This window comes from Phyllostomus hastatus, unplaced genomic scaffold (assembly GCF_019186645.2).
Source record: "Phyllostomus hastatus isolate PE091 unplaced genomic scaffold, TTU_PhHast_1.1 phas_contig_210, whole genome shotgun sequence".
Classification (NCBI taxonomy): domain Eukaryota; kingdom Metazoa; phylum Chordata; class Mammalia; order Chiroptera; family Phyllostomidae; genus Phyllostomus; species Phyllostomus hastatus.
Genome location: NW_025333737.1, coordinates 21,731,150 through 21,750,660, shown reverse-complemented (window position 1 = coordinate 21,750,660; position 19,511 = coordinate 21,731,150). Strand labels below are relative to the sequence as shown.

The 19,511-nt window shown below is 42.4% G+C and overlaps 1 protein-coding gene across 1 annotated transcript in view; it reads left to right on the top strand.

Moving 5' to 3' along the window:
- The first annotated feature begins 4,170 nt into the window (after positions 1-4,170).
- The window catches only part of ANKFN1 (ankyrin repeat and fibronectin type III domain containing 1), a 146,841-nt gene continuing 131,500 nt past the window's right edge, over positions 4,171-19,511 (top strand). Inside the window, exons 1-2 of the mRNA XM_045837324.1 lie at positions 4,171-4,282; positions 4,812-4,946. The gene's annotated coding sequence lies outside the window, so the exon portion shown is untranslated. The remainder of the gene's footprint in view (positions 4,283-4,811; positions 4,947-19,511) is intronic.

The window sequence follows — 19,511 nt, the reverse complement described above, 5'->3', positions numbered from 1 at the left end:
CTCTAAAAAAAATTGCTGAAAAAAAAAGTGAAAAATTGTTAGAAAATGGTCATCAAAAAGTGATCAATTTAAATTTATGTCTTACAAACAAACCACACGGAACTAACCACAGGGCAGACATGCATTTGCGATGATATATGGACAGGCTCAAAATACGGGCATGATTTTGCAGGAGAGAACGAACATTAGTAGCTTCTCACGTTGGTGGGCTTTGGCCTAATTTCATGAGTATTCTGAAATTCTAAATATTGCACTTCACAAATCAGGGAACAGTAAAATAAAAGGAACCTTTGAATTTAACTGACCCAACTCCCTCATTTTGGAAGCGGGAGAACAGAGGCCTCGTGACAGTAACTTGCCCAGGGTCACACAGCTGGGGAGGAGCCTCGCGAGGACTCAAGCTCCAACTGCCCCTCTCCCCGGCGAACTGGGGTCGTTTCCGCTGAGCTACAGAACTCCGAGACGAGAAACCACAAAGCCGCACGTCTCCCCCAGGAGCCCCTTTCCAAGGAAACTGCACCCGTTCCCCTGCAACCGGTCCCGCACGTTGCCCAAGGTGGTTCATCTGTCACACCTGGAATGACCTCTTTAGCTGCTACTAAGTGGCTTCTTCCAAACAGATTAGGTACATTCACAGGTCTCCAAGGACCCAATCTCCTGCTCTTTCCTCTGTCTTCAAAAGGTGTGCAGACGATGCCATGAATGCCCAGATGGTCTCTATGTCTGGGTCACCTACCATCATGCAGATTCAAATTTTACAAGTCAGCTCCTTTCTCACTCACTCTCATTTCCTCCCCTGCCCGCTCACCTGTACCACTGACTGCCTCCCTTGTTCGACTCCTGATTCACACTCCACAGGCCCTCCCCATCAGGGTCTTCCTGCTTCCAGGTTCTCCCCACTCCAGTCCATGGTCCACAGTGGTGAGGCCAGAGGGATCTTAATCAGCTCTGCTGACATTCTCCTGCTCAAGTCCCCATCACCTACAGAATAAAGTCCAAACTCTTTAACCTAACATTTGAGCACTCCCCAGTCCAACCCTTGCCTACTTTTGGAATCTAAATCCCAATAGATGCCCCCTCACCGCTTGCCAAATATTCCAAGAACTCTCTTCCTTCAACCCCTAGAGGTCTTCCTTCCTCCACACCCAGTTCAAATGCAACCGGCCATGTGAATCTTTCCTGACCATCCCAGAAGGAAGTAATAATTCTTTTGTCCTCCCTCAGCACGTTGCTCATACTTTTTTATGGCACGTTATTTAATTCTGCCCTGTATTATAAGCTGCGCCTCTTTCACTACACAGCTCTCTTTTGTCTTTGAAAAGATGCCTGGTTCGTCTTTGTGCCCCCTCCTCACCACTGTGCGTCATCAAATGCTTTGCATATAGTAAAGTGCTTTTCTTTCTTAATATTTACTGAGCACTTACTACCTGCAAGATACAAACTGTAAGGGCAGGAGGAGGAAGATGCAAAATAATTAAAATGCAATCCTTCTCTTCCAAAGAGCTTTAATCAGTGAGGCATGTTCACCAATAACCCAAGCAAGTGAACTAAGTGTGGGGGTGGAACTGGGTGGAGCGCAAGCGCTGAGTATGGAACAAACATTCTCAGTGTTCCCAACCAGAGCGCTGGTGTTATGATGTGGAGGGTGGGGCGCTGGGGGAGGAGCGGAGGGAAAGAAAAGGCAAGGCTGCTGTTAAATCCTGTCTCTGCGCTGTGGTCATTATTAAGAGTCCTGTCTAGGTCTGGCCGATCCAAACCACCTTTCCCTTAATACCAGAGTAATCTTCCTAAAGCAAGACTCGTTCAGGTCTTGCTTTTAACTCCCTGTTCAAATGTTTGCTGTTGAAGGAATCAAGCATCCGATAATAGCAGGCTTATGCTAGGAATTATGGAGAATATCGGTTTATAGAGATGAGACAAACTCCAGGAAGCAGCTGGAGAACAAAAAGCAAGAACACGCTGTCAGAGTGCTGGGAGGAGGGGACCAGAACTGTGTCATCCATGTGGTTCATCAAGAAGGAATAAGGAGACAAGCAAGCCTTCAATGCATGGCGACTTGGCAAGAAAAATCAGATGTACTAAGTGAACTTTAGGGTCCCTTTCAATTCTCAGATTCCATTTAGTCTTTGAGATGGTTTATTCGTTCATTCAATAAATACACGCTAAGCACTTCAATAAAACATTTGTTAAATATTTATTGAATGCCTTCTATGTGCCAGGAACTCTGCGAGGCACTGGGAATAGAGCAGCTGAAGAAGAGACGTTGCATGTAAATTCTTACACTATAACTCGGGTGACTGATGCTGAACAAGTGAGTGCGGCAAAGCAATGGCGGAAGGGTCCAAGGTGCTCCGGGGCCACAAAGCAGGGAGCCCCGCAGCCCAAAGACTAGAAAGACATCCCCAAGAGGTGATGTTTAAGCCAAGACTCCAAGGCACACGTGGCAAACACAGGGCCTGCAGGCCAAATCCAGCCCTCCACCTTATTTTATCCAGCCTACCACCGTGTTTCTACCCGGCAGCAGCACCTAGCTCCATGCCTCTAGTTAAGGAGTAGTTACATTTATACAGTCCTAAAATTACTTTTGTCCCTTTGAAGGCAACTATGAGGCTGATGTGGCCCCCAGTGAAAATGAGTTTGACACCCCTGCTCCAAAGCTACACATGAGTTAGACAAAAGGGACTGGGCATTTAAGCAGAAGAATCTCATATGCAGAATTCCAGAGTCAAGAGGGTACGGCCCGTCCAAGGGATTGAAAGACATTCAAAAAGACAGCATGGAGGGTAGGTAAGGAGGTGGCAAGAAATTAGGCAACAGGTACATGGAGCCAGATTGTGCAGAATCTTGCTAAAGTATGTCAAAGACTTTGTGTCTCATCAATAGGCTTTTGGTAACATGAAAGTATCTGGCACAGTGTATCTAACCTAGTAAGTGCTTTAATACATGTCTGTGGGACAGTGGAGTGACAGAAGCATGGGTGAATGAGCGGATACGCTTTGCACGGGATGAGGGTTTCTGAAATGAATTGCCCCAGGAAGCAATGCCCCTATTATGGGACGCAGAGCCCCCTTAGGTTTGCATGTTGGTCATGTGACACAGCCCTGGACCTTGGAAAAGTTACTGAGTCACCTGGCTTACCCCAGCAGGTGGCATTTGAGTAAATCTGCATTAAAGTCTAAGTTTTTCTGCAGATAAGGATAAAGTTTTACCTGGCAATCATTTAGGCTAAAGCTGAGAAAGTGTAGCCTGACTCCTCCTTAATCCTTGATGAAAAACAGTCTTCTGAACCTCAAGAGCATGAATATTCCCAAATTAGATTATTTGGAGCAAAGCTTCCCTGGACAAATGAGTCCAAGGAGAGAAAGAGAGAGGAAAAAAAAATACATATTCCAGAGAGCTATTTTGCCCTTCGAACAAGAAAGAAAAAGTCGGACAATTGTGAAAAGCTGAACGGAGCTCCTCCTCTGAGTCCAGGTTTCACGAGTCACTCACTGAGCCTTACCTCCGACCCCACCTCCAGCACCACACTCGTCAGGGACCAGCGAGCTGCCAGGTGAGGCGGCGTCTCTAGAAAGGGGGAGATTTTCAGGAATACAGGATGCCATTCCCAGGATTCTAATTAATTACCCGGACAAAGATGAACACTCTACCCTCATGCTTACAAGCAAGAGACTTTCTCGTGATTTGCTACAGTCATTCAAAATTGGGGAGTTGATTCGGCTCCAGGTATAAATAACTAGACCAGAGTCAGTGCCTAGTAGGAGGGTCCAGAATTATTTCTGAAGTCGTCCCAGCAGCTAAGCTTTCATTTGGCAGAGAAAGACAATCTGAATAAAGCTTTAGAAATATTCTTAAAGCTGTTGCTAGGGCTGTATCGCTCTGTGTGCAGAGGGGGTGGTGTGGTATTCATTTGTGCGCTCAATCAGCAATGTCTCCCTAACACAACAAGCAGCCTGTGAAGGTCAATTGCCATTTTATTTCAGAGAGAAACACGGAAAATGCCTACATAAGCGGTTTTCTAGGAAATCCGTTCTGTGTGTCTTTTTAGTCCTGTAAAGCCTAGCGCTGTGAAAGGGGCCAGGTGCACCCAAACGTGGCTCACGTGGAGGAGGTGCTGGAATCTTCCTCCTAAGAGGGAGCCTCGGGGTGCCAAGTCCCAGGTCTGCAGATCTTGCTCCGACAAAGTCGTAGCAGGTTGAGCGCCCCCACTGGATTGGGAGCTTTCTTAAGGTGTCTCTTGCTCCTGCTGGGAGCCTGACAAGGACTGCACAGGTGCCCTGAGGTGAGAGTGCGGCTGCCACCTGTGTGCTTCTAGTCCCGGGCAGCTGTGGGAGTAAGGGGGTGGTGAGTGGCCCCGGACAGCTGTAGATCATTTGCAGTCACAGATTGCCGGGTGGGCTCTTGGATGCCAGACGGTGTTTCTTTCCTGCGGCTGATGCAGTGCAAAGCTAGCCGGCTGCCTTGCTGCCCCTCTCCTCCTCCGTGAGTGACAGCCTGTTCCAATTCAGTCTTGTCTGCTGTGAGGCTCCTCGTCCCTGCATTCTGTTTCTAATGGACCTCACAGATACAGTGGGCTAAAGGCAGGCTGAAGGCATGGCATCCTTTTACTACATGCACGAGAGCCTGGGAAATCACGCCTTCCCAGGACTGCAGTCCCAAAATACATTTAGTTTCTGAGCCCAGCTGTCTCCCTCTTCCCTTCTCTCCCTGTGCATCATTTGCTCTTTTATTTTGTGTTAAGAGTAGCTTAGTGATCATGGACTTCAGCTCTTGCCTGTAGTGATCCTGTTCGCATTTTATTCCTTACACAGAATAGGAAGGAGGTTCGCTTGCTTTGCGCAGAGGCTGAGCCACCGGAGAAAGCAAAGCCAATGTGATTTATTGAATGAAAGCACTGGACAACTACCAACAACCTGTTCCTCTGCTGCCTCAAACAGCCGAAACTGGTAAGTCAGATTTGTCATTGTCTTTCTTCACATGAATGCTGGGCTTTCTTAGTCACTGATTATTTTTCAAATGTGTATGTGTTGCTGTGGTTTAAAGAATATTAAAATTCTGCATCTCCCAAACTTAGCTGCAGGTGGTCTGTGGAGAATGCATACAAGCACACACAGTCCTGGGCCCACAACACCACACACGGCCCTGTGGGGGGGCAGATTGGGGGTGGGGAAGCCCCGTTTCTGATCACTGAGCTTTTTGTTTGCAGCAAGCTTAAGGACATTGTGTGCTTGCATAACTGATTAGTGTTAGCTATGAAAAAGCAATTATTCTTTTGTCGTATGAGATTTTTCTAATCTGGTTCCCAGGTACCTACAAAATACCTGTTGGATCAGGTAAAGATGGGTCCCATCATGCTACTAATCCTGAATACAAGCTCAGATATATTGCTGCCTTTAATCCAGTCTGTAGCTTGGCTATGCAGAGTAGAAGGCAGCCTTCTGTCCATCCTGGGTCAACGTGCCCATAAATGACATGGCTGTGATGCTGAGGATGCCTGCCAGGGGAACACAGTGAACATGCTGCTTGCAAGCCCTAGCTCGACTCACTGTCACTTTTGTACCCATGTTCCTTAAATCCTTTCTCTATTCCATGGTTGCTAGTGTGCACAAGGTTAGAAGGGGGATGTTCTAAGTGTCCTGTTGCTGTGCTGGTCACTAGCCCAGCCAGGGATGCTAAAAGTAGCACTGGTAATCAAGGCTGTTGTTTCCTATGTTGGGCCCCCAGAGTCCCCATTCTCATTTGACTTCTTCCTTTCCTAAATCAGATGGAAGCCCACCTCCATAGGAGGGGAAAGTGAAGGGAGAAAGCTACTGCTTTTGCTACCACCACCACTACGTCACCTTGGTCTCGTTTGCCTGGTTACTGCAAGACTTGGTGGTGCATCAGTCCATCTCCGGTGGGCGCAGAGTCCATATACATGTCGTGCGTAGTTTCATGTCTTTGGTGCGCTCCATCTGCAGTGTGTCACTGGCCATTCAGATGAAGCTGTGGCCTTGGGTGCTGACAAAGATGGATGATGCTGGAACAGTGAGCAGCATGCTTCTCTAAATAAAAAACAAAGTTGGGACATCTGAGAGATGGGTGACATTCTTGCCTAGTAGAAAGTATCCCCAGACCACTCAATCAAAAGAGCAGGGGCATTCTCCCAGGAATTGACATTGGAACAGGAAGAAGACAGGATTGCCCAGTGGTTAGAGATGTCAGCATAGCAGTACACTTTTGCCGTGTCTTTGGGAAAGACTAAGCCTGTGTCTTTGGGAAATTGCCCTATGGCCCCATCCCCAGTCCTCCATTCCTCCCATTCCTAATTGTTTCAAAGACGACATGCTAAACTCAATGTGTCCATGAGATACATCTTGTTAAAGGGCCCAACAGGTAATCAAGACCATTGTTCACACGAGTCAATCCAGAGACCACACGTTAGAAACCCACAGACACATGTGTACGTGGGGACACACAGCACTCTGAAGGACGCATGACCATACTTGAGGGATGTGGGGGGCAGTATAGGGACAGAGCTGGAAAATAGAAATAGGTCGTGTAAATAACTTTTCAGTACTGATCAGTAATAACTGATTTTCTATCCTCCTGAGCCAAGATATGGAAATTCTAAGTGTTTTGAAACAAACATGCAAATATCTGGGGGCAGTCAGTTCAAGAATGAGCAGAATTCACGTATGGAACTTACAACTACTTTGAGTTGTTCAAATTACCCCCATACCCAAGTACATGGAATTAGCAGATACAAACGTACTATGATTTGAAGAATTCTAGATGGCTCATTTGCTTAAAAAAACATTGTCCCATCTCTAAGATTAAGGTACTTGAAATTCTTTCATCAGGAATTCAGTTAACTATTGCTGTCTTTTATAAAGTACAAATACTCAGGCGAAAGAATAATTAAGCCACTGACGCCTTACCATAAATGAATACATTAAAACCCAAAGGATGTTGCATTAATATTACATTAATTCTATTGCTTTTGATTTATTTCATACCTTTCTCCAAGAACTGCCCTTATAATTATTATTTCACTCTGAATCAGGAAACGAAGTGGCCTCTAGGACGAGCTATTTCCTTCTGTTTCCGGAATGCTTGGGTTAGACAGTAGCCTCCAGACTTCCCTCAGGCCCTTGGGAGTCAAGGTGGGGAAAGCTGAACACACTCTCCCCCCTTCTCCCCGTCTCCCCTCTTCCTCCCGAATTCCCTTTTTTTCCTTCAGTTATTGGTGAACACTATGCACCTGTCAACCAAGCAAAGCTCACAGAAGTTATCCTCAGGTTTCCCGATTCCTTTAGCTGCACCTCTGCCCCATCTGATCACTAGCACAATTTGGTCCTTTTTACTTCTTTTATTTTTTAAATCTGTCCAGCCCTCTCTATCCCTATGTCATATACTGTAGTTGGAGTCACAGGGACTTTTTCAAGAGTGTCACGCTTGGTTATGCCCTGTCGCTGGTTCCAACCCACCCACCTCCCCTTCAAACCAGCTTCGCGATGCTACCAGAGTAATTCTCAAGGAATGAGGAGCTCGGATTTTCCTTAAAGTTCTCTGGTGCTTCTGTTTTGTGAACCGGTGGAAGCCTGTACCCACCATGGCATATAAAGCCCCTGGTGGCCTGGCCCCGCTACCTCTCCAGGCCCTTTCCCAGGGTGCTGGAACGGTGGACCCAATGTACCATTTGGTCACAGACCTACCAGCTCCAGAGCAGACTGGACATCTTCATGTCCTAACCTAAGATACTGTATGTACCTGGCTGCCCTTTTCTGTCCTTCCCGCTGGTTGATTCCTCATCCACTGTGCAAAATCCTACCCAGGGGCCACCTTCTCTACACGACCCCACACCCCCTTCTCCCACGACCACTTCTGTGACCCATGAAATTAATCGCTCACCCCTCTGGGCTATTTCTTTGCCTTAGGCATTTTTTTTAGAGATTTTATTTATTTTTTTTAGAGAGGGAAGGGAGGGAGGGAGAGAGAGACAGAGAGAGAGAGAAACATCAATGTGCGGTTGCTGGGGGTTATGGCCTGCAACCCAGGAATGTACCCTGGTTGGGAATCGAACCTGGGACACTTTGGTTCCCAGCCTGCGCTCGATCCACTGATCTACGCCAGCCAGGGCTTGCCTTAGACATTTGAGAGAGTGTTCAGAGGTTAAGATCTCAGAACCAGACCCCTATTTCCTGGGCTTGAATCCCAGATCTGGCCTCCAGCAGGGCCTCACTTTTTGACTATGTAACATACGGACACCAGTAGTTCTTCTGGCTATAATGGGATTCAGTGAGCTGATACAGATAAAGGCTTTATTCTAAATAGTTTCTGGCTCACAGAGAGTGCCATAGAAGTAAAAGCTATTATTATTATTCCATAATTTTATATATCACACTATTTCATAGCTACACTTGAATAGCTGTTTTCCTTTTCAACCTATGAGCTCCTTGGAGCAAGGCAGGGTGATCAACTTGTTTGAATTTGCTGAGGACTCCCCCAGCTTTAGCGAAGTCCTGTATCCTGGGAGGCCCCTCAGTCCCAGGCAAACCGAGACAGTCTGAGGAATGCTATCCCACTCACCTCTGAGTCCCCAGGGTCTATCACAGGGTACCTACGTTACAAAATGGGTCATTCATAAGGGTTTATTGAACTGTAAAATCAGTACTGATTGTCTTTCTACCGTTTTCCTCATAAACATGCCTTCAAAGTTCAAAATAATCAGTCTTCTTCTTGCTGCGAAGTCACAGATGACTTTTCAAAACTGATCACTGAATAACTGAATACATTATTTTCAAAAAATGCACAGGCACTGGAAAGGATGCTTCCCCCGTTACATATCATCAGTGTAATAGAATTAGCCACCCTTTAGCAATCAAAGACCTGCTTGTCATGTTAACAGCTGGTGGGAATAGGAAGGGGGGTCCCATTTTCTTTGCTGTCTAGCGACAGGCAGGTTGAAGCCTGAAGGTCCCTAGTTCACGTCACAGCCTGAAGAGCAATCTTGTCGCAGTCAGAAATGTTGCCTTCACTGAATGTATCTGTCTACCCAGCTGTCAAAAATGACCAGAGCTCCCATTCCTAATATGCTTTGTCTAGCAACTGCTCCTCATACAAACAGGCTCAGATCTTTTTCCACAGCACAAATAGAGTGATGAGAAAGTCCCCCAAGCTGTCTCCTATGAAACAGACTCTGGACATGCTGGACTACATTATGAGGCAAGATCTTGTCTTTAGAATCAAGGTCTAGAAAGGAGAAGCTGACAGGCAGCCAGGCCAAGCTCCCTCAGGCAGAATAACAGCGGAGTTCCTAAGAGCATGGGCTTAAAAGTCAGAGTTCAAATCCTGCCTCCCCCATTTACCAGCTCTAGGATCTTGGACAAATCGCCTCATTTCCCTGGGCCTGTTTCTTATTTGTAAAGTGAGAATACAATAATAGTACTGATTTTCTCAAAGGGTTTTATTACATTTTGTCGTAGCCTGTGCAAACAAAGCCTGAGGCAAAGCCAACTGGGAATGTTCTACTGGGTACTGGGAGATACAACCTCAGGGCATCAAGAGGATGGAAAAGGGGACAGGAGTCAAGGATGGAGGGAAACAACTTCAGGTGGAAATGGAATTAGCAAGGCTTCACAGAAAAACCCACCTGGGTTTTCATAAGTGATTGCTTCCAAGAAGCCCTCAGATCAGTCCAAGGGAGAGGAATGAAGAGGAAATTACCTGCTGGCTGCTTCCAATCTCCTATCTCTCATTGGCCCAGCTTTTCCCATTTCCAGATCACGTCAGCCAGCCCTCAGGGTAGCCATGAGGGAAGGGGAGCCCCACTCCATGGGTCTGGCGGGGTCAAAGCTGCTGCAGCGAGTGTCCCAGCAATCGTGATGGAAGCCATGGCAGAAGCCGCCCTTCACTTGAGAAGGCTGTGGTGTTAGGAGGAAGCATGGCGGCAGCAGCTGAGGCTTACTCTCTGTTGCACTTGAGCGAACAGCTGAAGCCCAGGGGAAGGGCGGTTTCAAGGTAAACCTGAGGCGGCTCCACGATGCACGGTTACCCGTGCCATTTTAGACCCAGACTCTGCGGGCCGCTGTCACTGCTTCCTCACAGCTGGGCTCTAGCTGTGCGCACAGGCCCTCCAGCAGTGTCCCTGAGACAAGGTGGTAATACGTCAAAGAACAAAAGTTTTTAACTTTCATAACACCCAACTTATCAATTCATTTTATGGTTTATGCTGTTGTGCTTCCTCTGAGAACTCATTCTTACTCAAGTTCACAAACATTCTATATTTTTTCTGTTTTATACTTTTAGTTTTCGCAGTTATTTCATTTCAAATTAATTTTTATATACGATGTAAAAGTAGAGGCTGGGGGAGGCTGCATGTAGATTTCCCACTGTTCCAGCACTGTCTGTTGAAAAAATTCTTTTTCCCTACTGAATTACCTTGACACCTCTGTCAAAAATCAACTGATTACGTATGTGCAGGCTACCTCTGGGCCCTCTTTTCTGTCTCATTCACCTAAATGTACAGTGATCTTTGCACCAACATATCACATGTCTTGATTCCTACATCTTTACTGCAGGTCTTGAAATTAGGTAGTCTAAGTCTTCCAACTTTGTTCTTGTGTTTCAGTCATTTTGGCTAAAATATTTAGACCATTCCATTTTTATAAAAAATTTTAGAATCACTTGTCAATCTCAAAAAATCCTGCTAGAACTTTTATTGGGATTGCACTGGACCTACAGCTCGATCTGGAAGACGTATCAACAACACTAATTCTAATGCTCTAATGCATGAACAGGGTCTATCTCTCTATTTATTTAGGTCTTCTTTAAGTTCATTCATTAATGTCATGTAGTTTTAAGTGTACATGGTTTGCATATATTTTGTTGTATTTATTCCTAAGGAATAAATTTATTTGATTATTCTACAAAACTTTCATGTCATCTATAAATGAAGACTGTCTTGCTTTTTTCTTTCCAATCTATACTCCTTTATTTTGCTTGTCTTATTTCACTGGCTTGGATGCCCAGTACAACAGAAAAGGTAAAAGGGAGCATTTTGGTCTTGAATCTGATCCTATAATGAAGCACTTGGTCTTTAATCACTAAATATAACGTTGCCTCTACATTTTTGTAGATTCTCTTGATCAGACTGACGAAATCCTTTTCATTTCTGAAAGTTTTTTGTATCGTAATTAGGTGTCGAATATTGTTAAATGCTGCTTTTTCTGTATCTATTAAGATGATCATATTTTTTTCCTTTATTGTATTAATGTGAAGTACATTGGTAGGTGGTTGGATGTTAAGCTAACCTTGCTTTCCTGGAGTAAACCTGCCTTGACCATGATGTATTATTCTTGTTGTGTATTTTTTTGTAATGGTATCATTGCTTTTATCTATTTTTTCATTTTTAAGTATATTGTATTGATTATGCTATTACAGTTATCCCAATTTTTTCTCCCTTTTATGCCCCCCTCCACTCTGCACACCCCTCCAACCTCCAGCATTCCATGCCCTTACTTCATATCCATGGGCTGTGCCTGTCAGTTCTTTGGCTTCTCCATTTCCTATAATATTCTTAACAACCCTCCCCCCATCATCTGTTTTGTGTCTACCATTTATGCTTCTCATTCCCCGTACTTTTTTCCTCCATTCACCCTTCTCCCTCCCCAGTGATAACCTTTTATCATTTGTGATCTCCATTTCTGTGAGTCTGTTCCTTTTCTAGTTGTTTGCTTAGGTTTTTTGTTTTTTAGGTTCAGTGGTTGATAGTTGTGAGTTTGTTGTCATTTTACTGTTCATATTTTTTATCTTATTTTTCTTAGATAAGTCCCTTTAACATTTCTTGTAATAAGGGCTTAGTGATGATGAACTCCTTTAACTTTACCTTATCTGGGAAGCCCTTTATCTGCCCTCCCATTCTAAATGATAGCTTTGCTGGACAGAGTAATCTTGGATGTAGGTCCTTGCCTTCCATGACTTGGAATACTTCTTTCCAGTCCCTTCTTGCCTGCAAGGTTTCTTTTGAGAAATCAGCTGATAGTCTAATGGGAACTCTTTTGTAGGTAACCTGTATTATTTTCTCTTGCTGCTTTTAAGATTCTCTCCTTAATCTGTCTTTACTCTTGGGTAATGTAATTATGACATGCCTTGGTGTGTGCTTCCTTGGGTCCAACTTCTTTGGGACTCTCTGAGTTTCCTAGACTTCCTGGAAGTCTATTTCCTTCTCCAGATTGGGACAGTTTTCCTTCATTATTTGTTCAAATAAGTTTTCAATTCCTTGGTGTTCCTCTTCTTCTGGCACCCCTATGATTCAGATGTTGGAATGTTTAAAGGTCCCAGAGGTTCCCCAGCCTCTCCTCATTTTTTTTGAATACTTGTTTCTTCATTCTGTTCCAGTTGGATGTTTATTTCTTCCTTCTGTTCCAAATCATTGATTCAAGTCCCAGTTTCCTTCCCTTCACCTTTAATGATAGTAAGCAATTTAAAAACAAAAAACAACCAGAACTGCCAGAAAAGCAAACTGTATGGAAGTCTGACAACCAAGGAGTTAAAGAAGAAACATTTCATCCAGACTGGTAGGAGGGACAGAGAAGACATGAGGCAAGGTGGTGGCTGGCAGACACGGGCATGCAAAGAGGTGGCTGGCAGATGGGATTTCCCACATTTGTGTGTATATAAGCCAGGAGGAACAACAGGAGAGTGAGACAAGACTTCTAGTTCATTGTATATTTTTCTTTATTTCACTTTGTATAGCCTTCATGTCTTCCTTTGTTTTGAGGCTGTCCTCAATAATTTCTGTGAGCATCCCAACTACCAATGTTTTGAATTCTGCACCTGATAGGTTGTCTATCTCCTCATCACTTAGTTCTTTTTCTGGAGTTTTAATCTGTTCTTTCATTCAGGCCATATTTGTCTCATGCACCTGTTACATGTAAGGGAGGGAGGGAGCCTTAGGTATTCGCTGGTGGGGGGGGGGGGGGTTACTCACTTCACTGCCTTGTGGAGCTATATGTGGGGGAGGGGTCAAAGAGGGAACAATGCCACTTACTGGCTTGCTTGGCTCTTCCCCAACTTTCTGTCACATCCCTCGCTTGAGAAAGTGGATTGAGCCATTTCAGGTACTGATTCCCCAGTGGGTGGGCTTGTGTACATTCTACGATCCCATTGGGCCTCCCCAACAGACTCTCCTGTAAGACTAGGAGCTTCTACCACCAGCACACCCCACTCCAGGTCTTTAGAGCCAGAGTTTTTGAGGCTTTATTTCCCTGCACTGCAACCCCAGATTACGCAGTTTGTATCACTCCGCAGTTGTTCCTCCCAGCTTATCTGCATGCAAATGTGGGAAATCCCGTCTGCCAGCTGCCTCCTTGCCTGCCCAGGACCACCAGGCACCACCTTGACTCGAGTCCTCACTGTCCCTTCTATCAGTCTGGATGAATGTCTCTTTAACTCCTTGGTTGTCAGATTCCCATGTGGTTTGATTTTCTGGCAGTTCTGGTTGGTTTTTGTTTTTAAATTAGTTGTTATCCTTATTTGGGTTGTGCAAGGAAGCAAAGTGTTTCTATGCATGCCTCCACCTTGGTAAGAACTCTGCTGCTGAATTTTATTTGCTAATATTTCATTGAGATTTTTTGACTCTGTTCATGAGAGGCATTGGGTGATAGCTTTCTTTTCTTGCAATGCCTTTTTTTTATGGCTTTGGTATCAGGGCAATGCTAGCCTAAAAAATGAAGCCACGTTTTTTGGAAAATTTTCTGTAGAATTGGTATTATTTCTTCCTTAAAGGTTTGGCAAGCTGTAACATTTAATGACTTTTGCTAAAGATTTTGGAACAAAAAATTATTAGGATGCAAAAAGAGAAAACATAAAACTAGAAATAACTTCCCTCTAGAATATCTCCTTCTGGTAACTGTCTCCTAAAGTCTGATCCTACAGTCATGTTGCAATTGATCAACAGGTCTGTGTCCCCTTCTCTTCAGAACCCAGGTACTCTAACCCTCTTTGAAAAAAGGAAAAGAGAAACATCTTTTTTTAGACCAAATCCTAAGAGTTTTAATATTTTTATTAAATAATACCTAACACATTGATTAGTAGATAGAGGTATACCCACATAATGGAATAAAAAGTAAATATCTAGTGATAAACATAAAGATATCAAAATGTCAAAATAATGAAGCTGACTTAAAGAAGCCAGTTTTTTTAAAATACATAGTAATGATTTCATTTGTACAAAATTCTAGAAAATAAACCCTATGTATAATTTCAGAAAATGAATCAGTAGTTGCCTGGGAGCAGTAGGCCTGAAATAAATAAATGTTTAAAAATACTTATGGAACCTCTATTTATTTCAGGCACTCTGCTGAACGATTGATATATTATCTGATTTAAAATTCTAATATCCTTTTTAGACATGACTACTATAATTGAGATGAGGACCACTGTTAATGGTGAAGAAAGTGGACCAGAGGGAAGCTAAATAATTTGTTCAATGTCATCCAGCTAATAAGTGTAAAAGCCAAAACCCAAAATTACATCAGCCTGATATCAAAGTCCCTACTTGTAATACTGTCCTTAAAACCACCACGATTATCTTGAGGTTGAAGAAGGGAAGAAAATGTTAGTACAGAGCTCAACCTGCTGAGTTTTTCAGTCACACTGACTAACAAGGAATGCTCTCTGAAGAGTGATATCACAGACTCAACACAACACAGTTTCCCTGACAGTCCTCCAGTACATTTCACCCACCAGGTACTTCATTCCACATTTGAGTCTCTTTTTTCCCCAGTCAATTCAATGCAAAGATGTAGAGAATACTATTTCTGTCATTTTCAAGACACTCTTATGGGTGCTGTATGGATTACATGAGGTATCAACAAAGTTCCCAGCAAGAATCACATGCCACGTTCAAACAAAGTAACTGACAAAAGGTTAGTAAGTTTCACATTTCTTTTGTTAACTTTACTCCTAAGTAATCATAATCTTTTTAATTCCATGCTATTTTAAGTGGAATTGTTTTCTTAATTTCATTTTCATTTTAAATCTGTTTTAAATCAGAAAGGAGAAGAGTTATAGAAAGCCTTATATTATCTCATAGTTACTTTTCTACTAACTGATGTAATTTCCTTTCCAATGCTCTTTCTTTTGTGTAGATTTGAGTCACTGTCTAGGATCCTTTCACTTCCACCTGAAGGACTCCCTTTAATATTTCTCGTGGGGAAGGTCTGCTATCAAATTCTCTCAGTTTTTATCTTTGAATGTCTTAATTTGCCCTTCATTTCTGAAGGGTAGCTTTGCTGGATAGAGAAATTCTTATTTGACAATAATTTCTTTCAGCATTTTGAATGTCATCCCACATCCTCTGGCTTCTGTGATTTTCTGCTGAAAAATATGCTGTAAACTTATTTGAGGATTCTTTTTATGCAAGGCATTATTTCTCACTTGTTTTCAAGATTTTGTCTTTGTATGTAGCTTTTGGTAGTTTAATTATGACACATCTAAGTGTGAATCTCTTAATTTATCATTCTTGGTGAATTTACTGGTATTCTTAGAGTTTATTGAGATGCTTGGATGTGTAGGTTGTTTTTTATCAATTTTGGGAAGTTTGGGGCCATTATTTCTTTAAATATTCTTTCTCCCCCTCCCCCTTCTCCTCCTTGGACTTCTATTATGTGTATGTTGATATACTGGATGGTGTTCCACAGATCTCTGAGGCTCTGTTCATTTTACTTCATTTTTCTTTTTGCTCCTAGAACTGGACCTATTTTTCAGTTTGAAAATCTTTCCTTCTGTCTTATGTTGAGCCCTTCTAGTGAATTTTTTTCCTTGTTATTCTCCAAAATTTCTATTTGGTTTTGGCTTTGTTTTATAAAATTTACCTTTTTACTGATATTGTCTATTTGGTGAGACATCATTCTCATTATTTCCTTTATTTCTTTAGACATGGTTACCTTTAGTTCCTTGAAAATATTTAAGATATCAAACTTAAAGTCTTTGTCTAATAAATCCAATATTTGGATTTCTTCAGGGGCAATGCTTATGCTTTATTTTCTGTGAACTGGAGATATTTTGTGTTTCTTCTTGCATCTCATTTTGTTGTTCTAGTTGTTATTGAAAACTAGACATCTTAAATAACAATGTGGCAACTCTAGAAATCAGATTACCCCCCTTCCACAGAGTTTATTGTTTAATGGTATTTTTCATGATTAAATCTATAAAGTCTGTATTTATTGTTATATGTGGCAACTAAGACTCTTCTTGGTTAGCCTAGTGGTCAGCTAATGATTCAACAAAAACACCCTTGAATGCCTGGAACCACTAAGTCTCCCAGTCTTTGCAGAGGGGCTCTGTGTGCATTTGGGGGCACACCTTCAATCTCATCAGGCTCTTGAAGCTCTGCCTTAGCCTTCTCTTCCTGCTTGCACAGAGCCTCAAGGTCAGACAGAGATGAGATCTTAGGACTCTTCAGGTGTTCCATAACACTCCCAGGCTTAGGCATGCATGTGGTCTGACAGAGCCCCAGGAGTGTGTCAGAGATTTTGAAAGTCTTCATGTGCATTGCATTCCCTAGCTTTTCCTTTAAGCTTTTTGGTTAGTCTACTGTTTGCCCCGCTCTTATATAACCACCTCAGCAGCTGTGCTGTTGCTGATGTTTGTTTCTGACAAATGCCCCAGAGGAAAAGGTTGTTTGCATTTGGTCAGCTCCAAGTCAGATCAAATAAAGAAAAGCCTTGTGAGTGGGGCCTTCCAGGGGACCACCAAACAAGTCGAATAATGACGATTCTATCAAAATGTGGTTGTGAAGGCGCGCCGTCACCATTCTGCACCACCAGTGGCCCCCAGGCTACGGTTTGGTTGCTGCGGTTGTCGTTGTCTCACTGTGAGTGCAGACTGATGGCCTTCAAGGCTACAGAGAGCTGGGGGAGATGGGAATTAAGCAAATTAAAGACGTGGTGAAGCTCACTGTTCTTACCGAATTCCTCCGCCCTCCTTGAATAAACACTTCCTGGTTTGCTGCAAACCTTTGGTTAATTTATAGGGTTCTGAAAAGTTAATTCTGACAGTTTTTTCTAGTATTCTCATTACTGTTACAGAGAATTTGTACAGGCTTACTTTGTCATTCCCACTGTCATGCTACTTTTCTTTTTATAATCTTTCTGTGAAATGTTTACTTAGGTGTATAACCTGTAAATGGCTTTTTAAAAATCTCAGTTGGATATTTCTATCTTTTATTAGCAAAAGTAAGCCATTTGAAGGTACTGTACTCACAGACATATTTAATCTTAGCCCTACTACTTTACTTTAGATGTGTACTTACTGTGTTTTCTTATTTTGTTTCCTCTTGTTTTTCAATTTTTATCTTTATTCCTCTCTTCTCTTGAGTAGTCTGAAGTTCTACTTGCCCTTCCTGTTTTACTATGTTCCTGTAAACATACATATTAAAATATCTAAACTTACATATTTTCTATCAAAATAAAAACTAAATAGCATAATAAATCCATAAAATCAGATTTCAAAACAAGGTTTAAAACAAACAAGAAAGCTATTTAAATTGTTGCAGTGTACTTTGGTGTCCCTGGTTGGGTGGCAGATTTGAGGTAACCTTAATAATTGTTGCTATTTATTGAGTGGCTACTGTGCTACTCAAACAGGATACATACCTTTTGGTTGTCCATTCATTTAATCTTCACAACTGTGTAAGAACTCTTTTTATATATAATTAAACAAACTCAGAAAATTTAAATTTTTATGTGACTGTCAAGAGTAACATACGTTATAGGCAACAATATCATCATTCAAGATTGGGTCTGCCAAATACCAGCTACACTGCTTCTCAAATGCTTGTCCCTTTCCACAAGGGTAAACATTTAAGGATACAGTTAGTCGGAAGAGGCACACATGTTTATGAGAACAGATAACAGAAAGCAGTCTTTCTTAGTATTTCTAATCAGATGAAATTATAAATACAGAGAAAGGAAAGCAAATACAGTAACAGATGAAACCTGGAAGAATAGCTACGCTGAAAGATAGCCCGGAAGGAACGGACAGCTGGGAAGCATGCTAAGGAAGTCAAAGAGACAGAGAAAGTCGATATATTTTGACTGAAAAGAACAGATGGGACAGGAGCAAAGACAAAAGGAGCCAGTGGGTAGGTGTCATCAGTTGTAGGGCAAGTAACTAGACCCTGATCAATCGACAGGAATTTATTCACTGGACTCCTGGGCACTGGGGCAGATACGAAAGAATGTAGAGTTATTTTGGGAATGATAATGATGCAGACAAGACAGATGGCACTAACTGGGGCATTGCTTCTGAAGGAAAAGGCTACAGACAGAAGGCAGAAAAAAAAGTTTAAGGCAACCCCCATGGCAGCCAATTTGCATATCAATCTGGAATTTTTGTAGGACTAAAAAGATATAGAGGAATCACTACAGTTGCTATTAAATCAGAAGTAAAGGATTTGTATAAGGAAAGAAAAATATGACAAATACCTACTCTTTCCATTTCTGCTCTTGTGTAAAAGATTATCCAGGATTCATGAAAGCACCTCTACACCTTCCTGCACACTACAGACAGTCCTTTACATCATCCTCCCAACTTAAATATGACTATTTAGGTAAGACTGTGCATGGCTTAAAGGACATGACTAATTCTGAATAGGTCTGACCACCTTAGAAGGCATGAGAAAGTCTTTTTATGTTGGAGGAAATTGCAAGCAAGGCTTAAAAAGTGCCTAAAGACATTCAACAATGTAATGAAGATAGATCTCCATTTGTGAAAGTATAAGTTAACCAAGGTTAGTTGGTGTTAGTAGACACAGAGCCCAATTCAGAGACATGAGTAGCAAATTAGCTTTCTGGGTAGCCCCTTCATATACTATATGTAACAGAGTCTCATATGTGCATGAATTTATTCTAAGGTATGAGTATCTTCCATAAGAAAAATGGCAGCTGCCATGAGCTATCCTATAGTTTAAGCTCTTTACATTATCTCATCAAATCCTCACAACTGTAATATATAGATGTTATTATTATTCCTACTTTATAATGAGAAAAATGAGACTCAAACATGTTATATAACTTGCCCAACATCACAAAGTAAGTGCAAGAGTAGCGATTCATATTCTAATCTGTGTCATATATTTTACCCTAAGGAAGGCACATTTTAGGTGCCGGGGCTGTAAAAATTAATATTTGACGGTCCTTGTTCTTGAGATGCATATAGACTAGCAGGGAGACAGAAAGCCAAAAAACGGTTGCAATACAGTAAAATATGTATTATGAGAAGCATGCATGTACTACTGAAAAAGGAAAGAATCACATAATTTTGCCTGGGGATGTCAGAGACCACTTGAGCATAGACTTTATGGGTCAGGAATGGTTTCTCAGGTGATGAGGACACACACGGAATTTCAATACACACAAAGCAGCGCCTACAAAGACCCAGAAGCAGGAAAAAGTTTGAACTATTTAGGAAACCCTAAGGAGGTCAGAAAGACTGAAACAAAAAGTACAGACATACAGCAGGAG